Raw genomic sequence first — 16,314 nt, 5'->3', positions numbered from 1 at the left:
CATGTACCCGAAAAGGAATATAATGCTCCCAAGCATGTGATGTGTGTGTTGTGTGTCAAGTTGGGTACTGTGACAAATATCAAGAATATTCATGCAAATGGATGAAACAAGTATTTTATTAAACTAATGCATATTGACTGTAACAAGTGTTATAATATAGGCAAGACCATTCACCTCGCTGTGTAATGGCTCTCTACATTTTCATTAAAGGAGGTGTTCCCAGTGCTGCAGATTCTGGTGTGACACAGCACTGCAGATTCTGGTGTGGGAGTTTTTCTCCAGATTGGAGGAGCTGCTGCTGGTACCCAGCTTTACACAGGTTCTGATATGACTGCATCTTCATCCTATCAATTAAAATGTGAAAAATGTTGCGTTTACAGTTATGAATGAATGAACCCCCTTTAATAAATGAATCAATGGATTGAACATTGACACATTTCCAGTGGGTAGGACCTAGGGGTTGATTTGGTATTGGACTGCACTCTCCTTTTCCATTTTAACTTGAAGTTTGCCTCTCTCACCCTCAGACAACATCTTGTCTCAGCCTTGCCTTCTCTGACCCGGAGGAGTGTGTTCAGTCTGTCTCTGACCCTGAGCACCTGAAGACACTGCTACAGCATCAAAGACACCTGGGACACCTTAACAGAGGTAGGTAGCATTCAGGTTATCTATTTCTGCTGGGGTAAATTCTTTGAAGTTCTTTAGATTTGATTGCATTTTCCACCAATGAAATGTGCCTTGTTTTGTTAAAGATGTCTTCACCTTCAATGTTGCACAAACTGTATTCACCTCCAAGGTATTAGTAAATAAAATTGGTTTGGGTTCTCCCTCTTTTCCAGATCATTTGTTCTACGACTCTGACACCATCCTGTCCACTCTGACCCTCACTTCCTTGGTAAACTCGAAACAAACTTCAGTGGAGGCTTGAGGTCGTGACACTAGTTCTGGACAGCAGAAACCAGGATCATCACTACACGCGTGCCCATGGCCGTCGACGGGAAGGACATTCGGAGCAGAGCACATTACATACCTCTGTGCACTGTTCATGGCGATTGCCAAACTGTGTTATTGATAACTGGTTGTTATTACTAGTTGGAACAATATTAAGTTAAGCGACAGTACTTTTTCCATTCCACTGGTCAGGCTACTTTTACCTGCTGTTTCCATTGTGGCTGTAGCTACTCCACCAACAGAGCTTTATTTGAGCCGGATCCTGCCGAAACAGGAACCAGTTTTCCCGGATCCGGTACCTCTTGTGGCATGAAACATCCTTTTCACTGTTTGCAATGTAGAAATTCTATTAAGAGCAGTCAGAGTTAAATACGTTGACTATTCCCCAAAAGTGAAGTCTGTTTTTCTTTCTTGAGGGGGGGATATTGGTACCCTAAAGCCAAGGATTTAATGGTTGAATTAAGTAAGACATTAATTCATATGACATGGATTCTATTTTAGCTCTAATTATAGGTAACCAATGGGCAACTAAGATTCCAAATTGTAGATTTTAACAAGTTTACACAAGTTACAAGTTCAGTATTTCATAATATATTCCCTTCAGACCTGTGTTCAAATACTATTTGAAATCTCTGAAATGTGTTTAGCGTTTGCTTTAGCTTGCCTAGAGTGCCAGATGGGTGGGGTTTGCAGTTTTGTGACTATTCTATTGGTTCCATCGTGAAATTATTTCAAATAGTAGACTATTTGAAGTTGAAACCAGGTCTACTTCTATAGCTGGTGAGGTAGTGGTTACTGCTGTTACCACAATTCCTAGAAGCCGACATGTTTCAAAATGTTACCACCACATTGTTGGGAAGTTGATGTGATGTAACAATGAGTTGACCTCCTAGAAAAACCCATCTGCTTGAGCTGCTCTTTGTTGAGTTCTTCTATGGGGGTGTATTCATGATGGATGAGTTGACCGTGGTCTGGCCATTGCATGCTGAAAATACCTATTATAATTGTGTCAGTCACCAGCTGAAATAGAGAACCACCTGGGAAGATGCTGTGTAATCAGTCACCACAATAGTTTGAGTACATTTACAATAATAATTTGCTAGCTAGCCAGGGTTATGACAGTTGTTTGACAATATACTGTAACAGTTGACCGTGGTCCAGGGCCAGCTTGCCCTATATGCAGACCATGCACTACGCATTGCTGACTTTAAAAAATAAGGAAAACACTGTTGAGAGTTTGAATAGTAGAATTTCTGCATATTTCTTCCATGCCTTCTTCACCCTCTATGGGACAGAAGGCCACAATCCAACATGATGACCAATATTCAGTTTATCTTAAATTGCTTGTTCAGCTGAGGCACTATACTGTACATACTGTACATGTAGCAGACATGAGTCAGGCTCATGGTCTCGTGATGAGGTAGCCCTGCCTCACCCTTGGCCTTAGAGAGAGTATCCTCTTGGTCTCACTGTCAAGGTGTCTTTCTCCTGTGGGAGACCCGGGTTCAGATCCTGCCCGTGACAGTAGCCATACTCATTTTACCTCGCTGTAAAATCAACATGCCCTTCCTGGTGTTCTCCTGCCCCCACCAACAAGTTCAAAAAGGAGAAGGGCATTATGTTTGCTCACCTTGTGGCAGGGGTTTAGAACATCACAGATCTTAAAATCACATTTACACATTCATATTGTGTGCTTGGCACAATCCTACTCGGAGTGTGTCTTCAAGGAAAGGCATAGTAAACATACAAATTAACAAAAAGAAAGCTAAACAGCACAGGACTTCTGAAAACAATAGTGATTTTGATTGCAGGATATATACTAAAGCATTCTGAATACATTGGTGAACGGTTCAATGTGTGAATTAGGGTTTGTTCTTCTAGGAGTTGTCAAGGTAGTGGTTAGAGGAGGGATGTCTGTCAAACCCATTTTGCCTTGGGAATGTCTTCATAGAGACTCCAAATTCGTTAATGGGAACATTTTACAAAAATTTAACACAATCTTAATGATTTTTGTTTAGTTTTTTTTACCTTGAAAGAAGTTGTCTGTCTTACAATTTTAGTACAAACACGATGGAGAGGCCTGTGAAGTAAATGTGTAAACATTTCCTAAGATATCTCACACACTGCAATCCAACTTCTATTGCGCCAATATCACTTGAGATAAGATCTGGATTTGACTTGAAACATTTAGGAATGTATTGCGTGCGTTATTTACTTAACAGGGCTTTTCATAGAGCTTGTACTAAAACTCTACTCGACCACAACTACATTTCAAAATTGACAACTCTTTCATTTGTGGGGGCAGGTAGCCTAGTGGTTAGAGCATTGGGCCAGTAACCGAAAGATTGCTCGATCAAATTCCCAAGCTGACAAGTTATAAATCTGTCGTTCTGCCCCATATCAAGTCAGTTAACCCACTGTTCCTAGGTCGTCATTGTAAATAAGAATTTGTTGTTATTTAGTTAAACAAAGGTCATAGAATTGTAATGAGATTTTTTACAAGGATGACCTTTTTTTGGAGGTCATTGCCTTGTGAAATACTAGATACATATCGACAGCAATCTGGGGGGGGGGGGTTTAAAATAGCAGGACTGATTATATACTGAACAAAAATATAAAGGCAACATGCAATAATTGTATTGATTGTACTGAGTTACAGGAAATCAGTCAATTGAAATAAATTAATTGAGTCCTAAATCTATGGATTTCATATGACTAGGAATACAGATATGCATCTGTTCATCATAGTTTACCTTTAAAATAAATGGGCCACGCAATTGGCCTCAAGAAATTCATTAGGCCCTTATCTATGGATTTCACATGACGACGAATACAAATATGCATCTGTTGGTCACAGATATTAAAATTGCAATTGATAAAATGCAATTGTGTTCATTGTCCATAGCATATGCCTGCCCATACCATAACCCTACCACAACCATAACCCTCTGTTCACAACGTTGACATCAGCAAACCGCCCGCCCACACGATGCCACCATACACGTGGTCTGTGGTTGTGAGACCGGTTGGACGTACTGCCAAATTCTCTAAAATGACATTGGAGGCGGCTAATGGTAGCGAAAGGAACATTCAATTTTCTGCCCACAGCTCTGGTGGACATTCCTGCAGTCAGCATGTCAATTGCACGCTCCCTCAACTTGAGACATCTGAGGCATTGTGTTGTGTGACAAAACTGTGGCCTATTCTTGTCCCCGGCACAAGGTGCACCTGTGCAATGATCATGCTATTTAATCAGCTTCTTATATGTCACCACTGCCAGGTGGTTGGATTATCTTGGCAAAGGATAGTTGCTCACTAACAGGGATGCAAACAAATTTGTGCACAACATTTGAAAGAGATAAGCATTTTGTGCGTACGGAACATTTACATTACATTTACATTTAAGTCATTTAGCAGACGCTCTTATCCAGAGCGACTTACAAATTGGTGCATTCACCTTATGACATCCAGTGGAACAGCCACTTTACAATAGTGCATCTAAATCTTTTAAGGGGGGAGAAGAATTACTTTATCCTATCCTAGGTATTCCTTAAAGAGGTGGGGTTTCAGGTGTCTCCGGAAGGTGGTGATTGACTCCGCTGTCCTGGCGTCGTGAGGGAGTTTGTTCCACCATTGGGGGGCCAGAGCAGCGAACAGTTTTGACTGGGCTGAGCGGGAACTGTACTTCCTCAGTGGTAGGGAGGCGAGCAGGCCAGAGGTGGATGAACGCAGTGCCCTTGTTTGGGTTTAGGGCCTGATCAGAGCCTGGAGGTACTGAGGTGCCGTTCCCCTCACAGCTCCGTAGGCAAGCACCATGGTCTTGTAGTGGATGCGAGCTTCAACTGGAAGCCAGTGGAGAGAGCGGAGGAGCGGGGTGACGTGAGAGAACTTGGGAAGGTTGAACACCAGACGGGCTGCGGCGTTCTGGATGAGTTGTAGGGTTTTAATGGCACAGGCAGGGAGCCCAGCCAACAGCGAGTTGCAGTAATCCAGACGGGAGATGACAAGTGCCTGGATTAGGACCTGCACCGCTTCCTGTGTGAGGCAGGGTCGTACTCTGCGGATGTTGTAGAGCATGAACCTACAGGAACGGGCCACCGCCTTGATGTTAGTTGAGAACGACAGGGTGTTGTCCAGGATCACGCCAAGGTTCTTAGCGCTCTGGGAGGAGGACACAATGGAGTTGTCAACCGTGATAGCGAGATCATGGAACGGGCAGTCCTTCCCCGGGAGGAAGAGCAGCTCCGTCTTGCCGAGGTTCAGCTTGAGGTGGTGATCCGTCATCCACACTGATATGTCTGCCAGACATGCAGAGATGCGATTCGCCACCTGGTCATCAGAAGGGGGAAAGGAGAAGATTAATTGTGTGTCGTCTGCATAGCAATGATAGGAGAGACCATGTGAGGTTATGACAGAGCCATGTGACTTGGTGTATAGCGAGAATAGGAGAGGGCCTAGAACAGAGCCCTGGGGGACACCAGTGGTGAGAGCGCGTGGTGAGGAGACAGATTCTCGCCACGCCACCTGGTAGGAGCGACCTGTCAGGTAGGACGCAATCTAAGCGTGGGCCGCGCCGGAGATGCCCAACTCGGAGAGGGTGGAGAGGAGGATCTGATGGTTCACAGTATCGAAGGCAGCCGATAGGTCTAGAAGGATGAGAGCAGAGGAGAGAGAGTTAGCTTTAGCAGTGCGGAGCGCCTCCGTGATACAGAGAAGAGCAGTCTCAGTTGAATGACTAGTCTTGAAACCTGACTGATTTGGATCAAGAAGGTCATTCTGAGAGAGATAGCGGGAGAGCTGGCCAAGGACGGCACGTTCAAGAGTTTTGGAGAGAAAAGAAAGAAGGGATACTGGTCTGTAGTTGTTGACATCGGAGGGATCGAGTGTAGGTTTTTTCAGAAGGGGTGCAACTCTCGCTCTCTTGAAGACGGAAGGGACGTAGCCAGCGGTCAAGGATGAGTTGATGAGCGAGGTGAGGTAAGGGAGAAGGTCTCCGGAAATGGTCTGGAGAAGAGAGGAGGGGATAGGGTCAAGCGGGCAGGTTGTTGGGCGGCCGGCCGTCACAAGACGCAAGATTTCATCTGGAGAGAGAGGGGAGAAAGAGGTCAGAGCACAGGGTAGGGCAGTGTGAGCAGAACCAGCGGTGTCGTTTGACTTAGCAAACGAGGATCGGATGTCGTCGACCTTCTTTTCAAAATGGTTGACGAAGTCATCTGCAGAGAGGGAGGAGGGGGGGGGGAGGATTCAGGAGGGAGGAAAAGGTGGCAAAGAGCTTCCTAGGGTTAGAGGCAGATGCTTGGAATTTAGAGTGGTAGAAAGTGGCTTTAGCAGCAGAGACAGAGGAGGAAAATGTAGAGAGGAGGGAGTGAAAGGATGCCAGGTCCGCAGGGAGGCGAGTTTTCCTCCATTTCCGCTCGGCTGCCCGGAGCCCTGTTCTGTGAGCTCGCAATGAGTCGTCGAGCCACGGAGCGGGAGGGGAGGACCGAGCCGGCCTGGAGGATAGGGGACATAGAGAGTCAAAGGATGCAGAAAGGGAGGAGAGGAGGGTTGAGGAGGCAGAATCAGGAGATAGGTTGGAGAAGGTTTGAGCAGAGGGAAGAGATGATAGGATGGAAGAGGAGAGAGTAGCGGGGGAGAGAGAGCGAAGGTTGGGACGGCGCGATACCATCCGAGTAGGGGCAGTGTGGGAAGAGTTGGATGAGAGCGAGAGGGAAAAGGATACAAGGTAGTGGTTCGGAGACTTGGAGGGGAGTTGCAATGAGGTTAGTGGAAGAACAGCATCTAGTAAAGATGAGGTCGAGCGTATTGCCTGCCTTGTGAGTAGGGGGGGGAAGGTGAGAGGGTGAGGTCAAAAGAGGAGAGGAGTGGAAAGAAGGAGGCAGAGAGGAATGAGTCAAAGGTAGACGTGGGGAGGTTAAAGTCGCCCAGAACTGTGAGAGGTGAGCCGTCCTCAGGAAAGGAGCTTATCAAGGCATCAAGCTCATTGATGAACTCTCCGAGGGGACCTGGAGGGCGATAAATTATAAGGATGTTAAGCTTGAAAGGGCTGGTAACTGTGACAGCATGAAATTCAAAGGAGGCGATAGACAGATGGGTAAGGGGAGAAAGAGAGAATGACCACTTGGGAGAGATGAGGATCCCGGTGCCACCACCCCGCTGACCAGAAGCTCTCGGGGTGTGCGAGAACACGTGGGCGGACGAAGAGAGAGCAGTAGGAGTAGCAGTGTTATCTGTGGTGATCCATGTTTCCGTCAGTGCCAAGAAGTCGAGGGACTGGAGGGAGGCATAGGCTGAGATGAACTCTGCCTTGTTGGCCGCAGATCGGCAGTTCCAGAGGCTACCGGAGACCTGGAACTCCACGTGGGTCGTGCGCGCTGGGACCACCAGATTAGGGTGGCCGCGGCCACGCGGTGTGGAGCGTTTGTATGGTCTGTGCAGAGAGGAGAGAACAGGGATAGACAGACACATAGTTGACAGGCTACAGAAGAGGCTACGCTAATGCAAGGAGATTGGAATGACAAGTGGACTACACGTCTCGAATGTTCAGAAAGTTAAGCTTACGTAGCAAGAATCTTATTGACTAAAATGATTAAAATGATACAGTACTGCTGAAGTAGGCTAGCTGGCAGTGGCTGCGTTGTTGACTTTGTAGGCTAGCTGGCAGTGGCTGCGTTGTTGACACTACACTAATCAAGTCGTTCCGTTGAGTGTAATAGTTTCTACAGTGCTGCTATTCGGGGCCAGCTGGCTAGCTAGCAGTGTTGATTACGTTACGTTGCGTTAAAAGAACGACAATAGCTGGCTAGCTAACCTAGAAAATCGCTCTAGACTACACAATTATCTTTGATACACAGACGGCTATGTAGCTAGCTATGTAGCTAGCTACGATCAAACAAATCAAACCATTGTGCTGTAATGAAATGAAATGAAAATGTGATACTACCTGTGGAGCGAAGCGGAATGCGGCCGGGTTGTTGAGTGCGGAAGTTCTATTCAGTAGACGTTGGCTAGCTGTTGGCTAGCTAGCAGTGTCTCCTACGTTAAGGACGACAAATAGCTGGCTAGCTAACCTCGGTAAATTAAGATAATCACTCTAAGACTACACGCTCTAAACTACACAATTATCTTGGATACGAGGACAGCAAAGACAACTATGTAGCTAGCTAACACTACACTAATCAAGTCGTTCAGTTGAGTGTAATAGTTTCTACAGTGCTGCTATTCGGTAGACGGTGGACGTTTGCTAGCTGGCTAGCTGCTGGGCAGATAGCAGTGTAGATAGACTACGTTAGGACGACGAAATACGAAGTTGCAATAGAAGTGCTGACTGTTTCACTTTGTTGTCCTCTTTCTTTTCCTTTTTCTTCTGTCCTTCTTTTGTCCTTATTTTGTCTTCCTTTCTTCTGTTAACATGTCTGGGGTCTTTTATTTCAGCTCATGAAAGATGGTACCAACACTTTACATGTTGCATTTATATTTTTGTTCAGTGTACTTCCATGTGCTTTTTACAGGCAGAACCGGATAGTGACATGTCCTCCCAGGTCTTCTCCTGCACCCTGTGCCCATTCTCCCACAGGAGAGAGGTGAACCTTCAGCAGCACATCAGAAAGGAACATCTAACAGAGGAGGACAGCAGGAACCTGGACTCTGGAGGAGCTGAAAACTCACTGCCGTCCAGTCAAACAATACAGAGACCCTCAATCAAGACAACCAAGAAGTACATCTGCTTTAAATGTGGAAAGGGTTTCAGAAGCCCATCGGACCTGAAACGACATAAGGGTGTTCACACCGACATGCAGCCGTTCCATTGCAACCAGTGTGATAAAAGATTCAAAGCGAAGGGTAGTCTAAAACAGCACCAACGGGTTCACTCAGGAGAAAGGCCTTATGATTGCTCACATTGTGGCAGGGGGTTTAGGACATCAGATATCTTAGTCTCATTTACGCATTCACACTGGGGAGCGACCTTATGGGTGTACAATATGTGGGAAGAGATGTATTCAACGGCAAGTACTAACAAGACACATCAGGATGCACAGTGGAGAGAAACCATACTTGTGTAGCATTTGTGGAAAGACCTTCGCTTGCTCAGGGGAACTGATGGTACACTCAAAGATCCACACAGGGGAACGACCGTATCATTGTGAACAATGTGGGAATACTTTGTCTAGCAAGTAAACTGAAAGTGCATCAACAAAGTCAATCAGGCGAACGCCCATACCCCTGTACACAGTGCCCCAAAGGCTTCTCCACCTCCACCAGACTAGTGAAACACATGCGAATTCATACCAGGGAGAAACCTTACCCATGTGTAAAGTGTGGCAAAAGATTCTCTGAAAGGGGAAACATGAGAAGACGTCAATGTATGCATGAAAAAGGTGACAAATGTATAGATAAACCAACACCAAGCTGTTGAAATGTTATTTGGAGATTTTGCTCTGTATAGTTCTCTGCTACATTTTCAGGTGATTGGGACATGTTTGTAGATCTTCTAATTTGTCATAATACCAGGCGGTGTAACTTACTTCAGAGATGATTGGCAAAATTTGTGCTCTAATTATTGTAACCATTCTGTAAAATGTTAAAGTTATGTCTGGTTATATGCAAACAGATTTGATTTTACCCTGAACAATTCTGAGTTCAATGCTACCCAGTTGGAAAACTAACAATGGGCAAAAACCCTATTATAAACCACATTTCTAATATAGCAGGGCATCTTAAACAATACCCTAAAAAAAGTGTTTACACACCTGGCACCATCTTGTACAGTGGGGAGAACAAGTATTTGATACACTGCTAATTTTGCAGGTTTTCCTACTTACAAAGCATGTAGAGGTCTGTAATTTTATCATAGGTACACTTCAACTGTGAGAGACGGAATCTAAAACAAAAATCCAGAAAATCACATTGTATGATTTTTAAGTAATTAATTTGCATTTTATTGCATGACATAAGTATTTGATACATCAGAAAAGCAGAACTTAATATTTGGTACAGAAACCTTTGTTTGCAATTACAGAGATCATACGTTTCCTGTAGTTCTTGACCAGGTTTGCACACACTGCAGCAGGGATTTTGGCCCACTCCTCCAAACAGACCTTCTCCAGATCCTTCAGGTTTCGGGGCTGTCGCTGGGCAATACGGACTTTCAGCTCCCTCCAAAGATTTTCTATTGGGTTCAGGTCTGAGACTGGATAGGCCACTCCAGGACCATAAGATGCTTCTTACAGTCCACTCCTTAGTTGCCCTGGCTGTGTGTTTCGGGTCGTCAGGCTGGAAGACCCAGCCACGACCCATCTTCAATGCTCTTACTGAGGAAAGGAGGTTGTTGGCCAAGATCTCGCGAAACATGGCCCCATCCATCCTCCCCTCAATACGGTGCAGTCGTCCTATCCCCTTTGCAGAAAAGCATCCCCAAAGAATGATGTTTCCACCTCCATGCTTCATGGTTGGGATGGTGTTCTTGGGGTTGTACTCATCCTTTTCCTTCCTCCAAACACGGCGAGTGGAGTTTAGACCAAAAAGCTCTATTTTTGTCTCATCAGACCACATGACCTTCTCCCATTCCTCCTCTGGATCATCCAGATGGTCATTGGCAAACTTCAGACGGGCCTGGACATGCGCTGGCTTGAGCGGGGGGACCTTGCGTGTGCTGCATGATTTTAATCCATGACGGTGTAGTGTGTTACTAATGGTTTTCTTTGAGACTGTGGTCCCAGCTCTCTTCAGGTCATTGACCAGGTCTTGCCGTGTAGTTCTGGGCTGATCCCTCACCTTCCTCATGATCATTGATACCCCACGAGGTGAGATCTTGCATGGAGCCCCAGACCAAGGGTGATTGACCGTCATCTTGAACTTCTTACATTTTCTAATAATTGCACCAACAGTTGTTGCCTTCTCACCAAGCTGCTTGCCTATTGTCCTGTAGCCCATCCCAGCCTTGTGCAGGTCTACAATTTTATCCCTGATGTCCTTACACAGCTCTCTGGTCTTGGCCATTGTGGAGAGGTTGGAGTCTGTTTGATTGAGTGTGTGGACAGGTGTCTTTTATACAGGTAACGAGTTCAAAAATGCTTCAGGTAGCCTTCTACAAGCTTCCCACAATAAGTTGGGTGAATTTTGTCCCATTCCTCCTGACAGAGCTGGTTTAACTGAATAAAGTGTGTAGGCCTCCTTGCTTGCACAAGCTTTTTCAGTTCTGCCCACACATTTTCTATTGGATTGAGGTCAGGGCTTTGTGATGACCACTCCAATAGCTTGACTTTGTTGTCCTTAAGCCATTTTGCCACAACTTTGGAAGTATTCTTGCGGTCATTGTCCATTTGGAAGACCCATTTGCGACCAAGCTTTAACTTCCTGACTGATGTCTGCTTCAATATATCCACATAATTTCCCTTCCTCATGATGCCATTTATTTTGTGAAGTGCACCAGTCCCTCCTGCAGCAAAGCACCACCACAACATGATTGCTGCCACCCCCGTGTTTCATGATTGGGATGGTGTTCTTCGGCTTGCAAGCATTCCCCTTTTTCCTCCAAACATAATGGTCATTCTTGCCAAACAGTTCTATTTTTGTTTCATCAGACCAGAGGACATTTCTCCAAAAAGTACAATCTTTGTCCCCATGTGCAGTTGCAAACCGTAGTCTGTCTTTTTTCTATGGCGGTTTTGGAGCAGTGGCTTCTTCCTTGCTGAGCGGCCTTTCAGGTTATGTCGATTATAAGACTCGTTTTACTGTGGAAATAGATACTTTTGTACCTGTATCCTCCAGCATCTTCACACGGTCCTTTGCTGTTGTTCTGGGATTGATTTGCACTTTTCACACCAAAGTACATTCATCTCTAGGAGACAGAACACGTCTCTTTCCTGAGTGGTATGACAGCTGCGTGGTCCCATGGTGTTTATACTTTCGTACTATTGTTTGTACAGATGAACGTGGTACCTTCGGGCGTTTGGAAATTGCTCCCAATGACGAACCAGACTTGTGGAGGTCTCAACAACAAACAATTCTGAAGTCTTGGCTGATTTCTTTTGATTTTCACATGAGGTCAAGCAAAGAGGCACTGAGTTTGAAGGTAGGCTGTGAAATACATCCAAAGGTACACCTCCAATTGACTCTCATTATGTCAATTAGCCTATCAGAAGCTTCTAAAGCCATGACACAATTTTCTGGAATTTTACAAGCTTTTTAAAGGCACAGTCAAGTTAGTGTATGTAAACTTCTGACCCACTGGAATTGTGATACAGTGAGTTATAATTGAAATAATCTGTCTGTAAACAATTGTTGGAAAAATGACTTGTGTCATGCGCAAAGTAGATATCCTAACCGACTTGCCAAAACTATAGTTTGTGAACAAGAAATTTGTGGAGTGGTTGAAAAACGAGTTTTAATGACTCCAATCTAAGTGTATGTAAACTTCCGACTTTAACTGTACATCCATATCGGGTGAACCTTTTAGACATTACAGCACGTTTTGTACATAGTACCCCCATTTAGGGGACCAAAAGTATTGGGACAAATTCACTTACACTGAGTGTATAAAACATGAAGGACCCGTTCCTAATATTGAGTTGCTCTGAACTCTGGAGGAGCTGAGAACCTACTGCCATCCAATGAAACAGTAAAGAACTCCTCAGCCAAGACGACGAAGAAGTACATCTGCAAACAGTGTTCCACCGAAGGGCACATGATAGAACGTAAACATGTTCACACAGAGGAAAAGCTGTTTCATTGTGACCAGTGTGAGAAGAAATTCAAAAATCAAAGGGTACTTTAATACTGCACCAATGTGTCCACACAGGAGAAAGACCATATCTTTGCGCACATTTTGGCAGGGGGTTTATGACATCTGGGACCTTTTAGCTTCCCATATACTTACTCATACTGGGGAGAGACCATTCACCTGTTCTATATGTGGGAGGAGATTTATCCAACAGCAATTACTAACACACCACTTCAGGATGCATACAGGAGAGAAATCATGCTTACTGTATGTAGCGTTTGTGGAAATACATTTTATTCCTCAAGGGCCTTGTTGGTACACTCATGAACACACACGGGTAAATGCCCCCACAGCTGTCAACTTTGTGGGAAGATGTTCAGAATGCCTTGGATGCTCATGTTGCAACGAAGGACTCACACAGGCGAGCTCCCATTCCCCTGCTCTAATTGTGAGAAACACTTCATCTCAAAAGCGCCCTTACATGACATGCTTATTCATACTGGAGAGAAACCTCATCCGTGTCTATGTGGGAGGCGGTTTAATTTGAGAATCCATAAATAAAACTCATAGGCCATAGTTCAGGTAGTTGTCTTGTTCGAACACAACATTTCTTCATGGATGTTCATTTTCAAACTCTGTTTGACACTCAAAGCCTTTTTTAAGTTCTTGGTTGTTTTTCATTTAAATATGGACTCAACCACAATCTTGTTTTTTTTGTAACTTTGATGTGTCCGTTGTTGAAAACTCTGGCCTGGAGAAATCAGAAGCTTCTAAAGCCATGACACAATTTTCTGGAATTTTACAAGCTTTTTAAAGGCACAGTCAAGTTAGTGTATGTAAACTTCTGACCCACTGGAATTGTGATACAGTGAGTTATAATTGAAATAATCTGTCTGTAAACAATTGTTGGAAAAATGACTTGTGTCATGCGCAAAGTAGATATCCTAACCGACTTGCCAAAACTATAGTTTGTGAACAAGAAATTTGTGGAGTGGTTGAAAAACGAGTTTTAATGACTCCAATCTAAGTGTATGTAAACTTCCGACTTTAACTGTACATCCATATCGGGTGAACCTTTTAGACATTACAGCACGTTTTGTACATAGTACCCCCATTTAGGGGACCAAAAGTATTGGGACAAATTCACTTACACTGAGTGTATAAAACATGAAGGACCCGTTCCTAATATTGAGTTGCTCTGAACTCTGGAGGAGCTGAGAACCTACTGCCATCCAATGAAACAGTAAAGAACTCCTCAGCCAAGACGACGAAGAAGTACATCTGCAAACAGTGTTCCACCGAAGGGCACATGATAGAACGTAAACATGTTCACACAGAGGAAAAGCTGTTTCATTGTGACCAGTGTGAGAAGAAATTCAAAAATCAAAGGGTACTTTAATACTGCACCAATGTGTCCACACAGGAGAAAGACCATATCTTTGCGCACATTTTGGCAGGGGGTTTATGACATCTGGGACCTTTTAGCTTCCCATATACTTACTCATACTGGGGAGAGACCATTCACCTGTTCTATATGTGGGAGGAGATTTATCCAACAGCAATTACTAACACACCACTTCAGGATGCATACAGGAGAGAAATCATGCTTACTGTATGTAGCGTTTGTGGAAATACATTTTATTCCTCAAGGGCCTTGTTGGTACACTCATGAACACACACGGGTAAATGCCCCCACAGCTGTCAACTTTGTGGGAAGATGTTCAGAATGCCTTGGATGCTCATGTTGCAACGAAGGACTCACACAGGCGAGCTCCCATTCCCCTGCTCTAATTGTGAGAAACACTTCATCTCAAAAGCGCCCTTACATGACATGCTTATTCATACTGGAGAGAAACCTCATCCGTGTCTATGTGGGAGGCGGTTTAATTTGAGGATCCATAAATAAAACTCATAGGCCATAGTTCAGGTAGTTGTCTTGTTCGAACACAACATTTCTTCATGGATGTTCATTTTCAAACTCTGTTTGACACTCAAAGCCTTTTTTAAGTTCTTGGTTGTTTTTCATTTAAATATGGACTCAACCACAATCTTGTTTTTTTTGTAACTTTGATGTGTCCGTTGTTGAAAACTCTGGCCTGGAGAAATGGTCCACACAATCCAGGATCCTTGGGATGTCCCAAATCTGACATTAACCATTTTAAATTTAAAATTCAATGGGGTAAGGTAAGGGTTAAGGTTAGGGTTATGTAGGGGGTAGGGATGTCCCAAGTATCCCAGATAGCACTTACCCTGGAAAAATGTGTATGTGAAGGCAGATATATAGTATGAATGAGTCTTTATTTTAACTTTCATTGTTAGACATTTGAACATTATAGATAGCGTAGTGCCACTGGATAGTTGTATCAATATGCTTGTGTACACTTCCAGGGATACTCACACGCTCTTCCTAAAGGTGTGCATACACGTGAAATAGCGACCTCCCTTTCTTTCTATTCTGTTTAGAGACCGTTTGCGCAGTTTTGTGAAGGGAGTAGTACACAGCGTTGTTTGAGATCTTCAGTTTCTTGGCATTTTCTCACATGGAATAGCCTTCATTTCTCAGAACAAGAATAGACTGACAAGTTTCAAAAGACATTTATTTGTTTCTGGCCATTTTGAGCCTGATACTCCAGATACTCAACCAGTTTAAAGAATAACAGTTTTATTGCTTCTTTAATCAGAACAACCGTTTTCAGCTGTGCTAACATAATTGCAAAAGGGTTTTCTAATGATCAATTAGCCTTTTAAAATGATAAACTTGGATTAGCTAACACAACATGAGAGAGTAATAGGATACGGCATGTGTCAAAATGATTGATTGGTGACAGGTGTCAAAAAAATGATTGATTGTTGACCTTATGACCTGCTGACATGTACTGAATATGTGCCCCCGCCCCGCCCCCTGTTCGTGTGGTCATGTGTTAGAGGGTGTGTGTTATTTTGTGGCCCATGCCCCCCTCCACCCCCCCAGTTTTATTTCCCTTACGGTTGTTATCTATGAAGCAGGAATGTCCTGGGTTATGGATCTGGGGCCTCAGCATTATAAATGTCCAGAACAAGCCATCTTTAAGACCTGAATATGTGTGTGTGTGTGTGTGTGTGTGTGTGTGTGTGTGTGTGTGTGTGTGTGTGTGTGTGTGTGTGTGTGTGTGTGTGTGTGTGTGTGTGTGTTAGAAACAAGTGTGTGTGTGTGTGTGTGTGTGTGTGTGTGTGTGTGTGTGTGTGTGTGTGTGTGTGTGTGTGTGTGTGTGTGTGTGTGTGTGTGTGTGTGTGTGTGTGTGTGTGTGTTAGAAACAAGGTCCCTTGGCATTGTGTCCATTTCAGGCTTTAAACAACAATTAAACAGCCATCTAAATAATGTTTCTCAGCCTAGTTTCCTATTTAGTTCTCTTTATATGTACAGACACAGAGCTTCCAGAGGGCTCCAGCCTAAGGATTTTCAGGGCATGTACACCTGGGGAGATTAGAACCCCAAAGAAAAGATCCTAAAGGTATTTTCAGATTCAGGTTTATCATGACAGCCGCTTTATGAAAGGCCTTTACTTATGGCTAAACAGCTTCTACACAGTTTATTAATTAATGCTGTGGGATGAAATTAGGTGTTTCTAGGAGGTCTTAAACAGATCTACAGTGAAACAAAC

This window comes from Oncorhynchus keta, chromosome 33 (genome assembly GCF_023373465.1).
Source record: "Oncorhynchus keta strain PuntledgeMale-10-30-2019 chromosome 33, Oket_V2, whole genome shotgun sequence".
In the NCBI taxonomy this organism is placed as follows: Eukaryota; Metazoa; Chordata; class Actinopteri; order Salmoniformes; family Salmonidae; genus Oncorhynchus; species Oncorhynchus keta.
The sequence above is the reverse complement of the archived record's forward strand: the minus strand, read 5'-3'. Positions refer to the sequence as shown.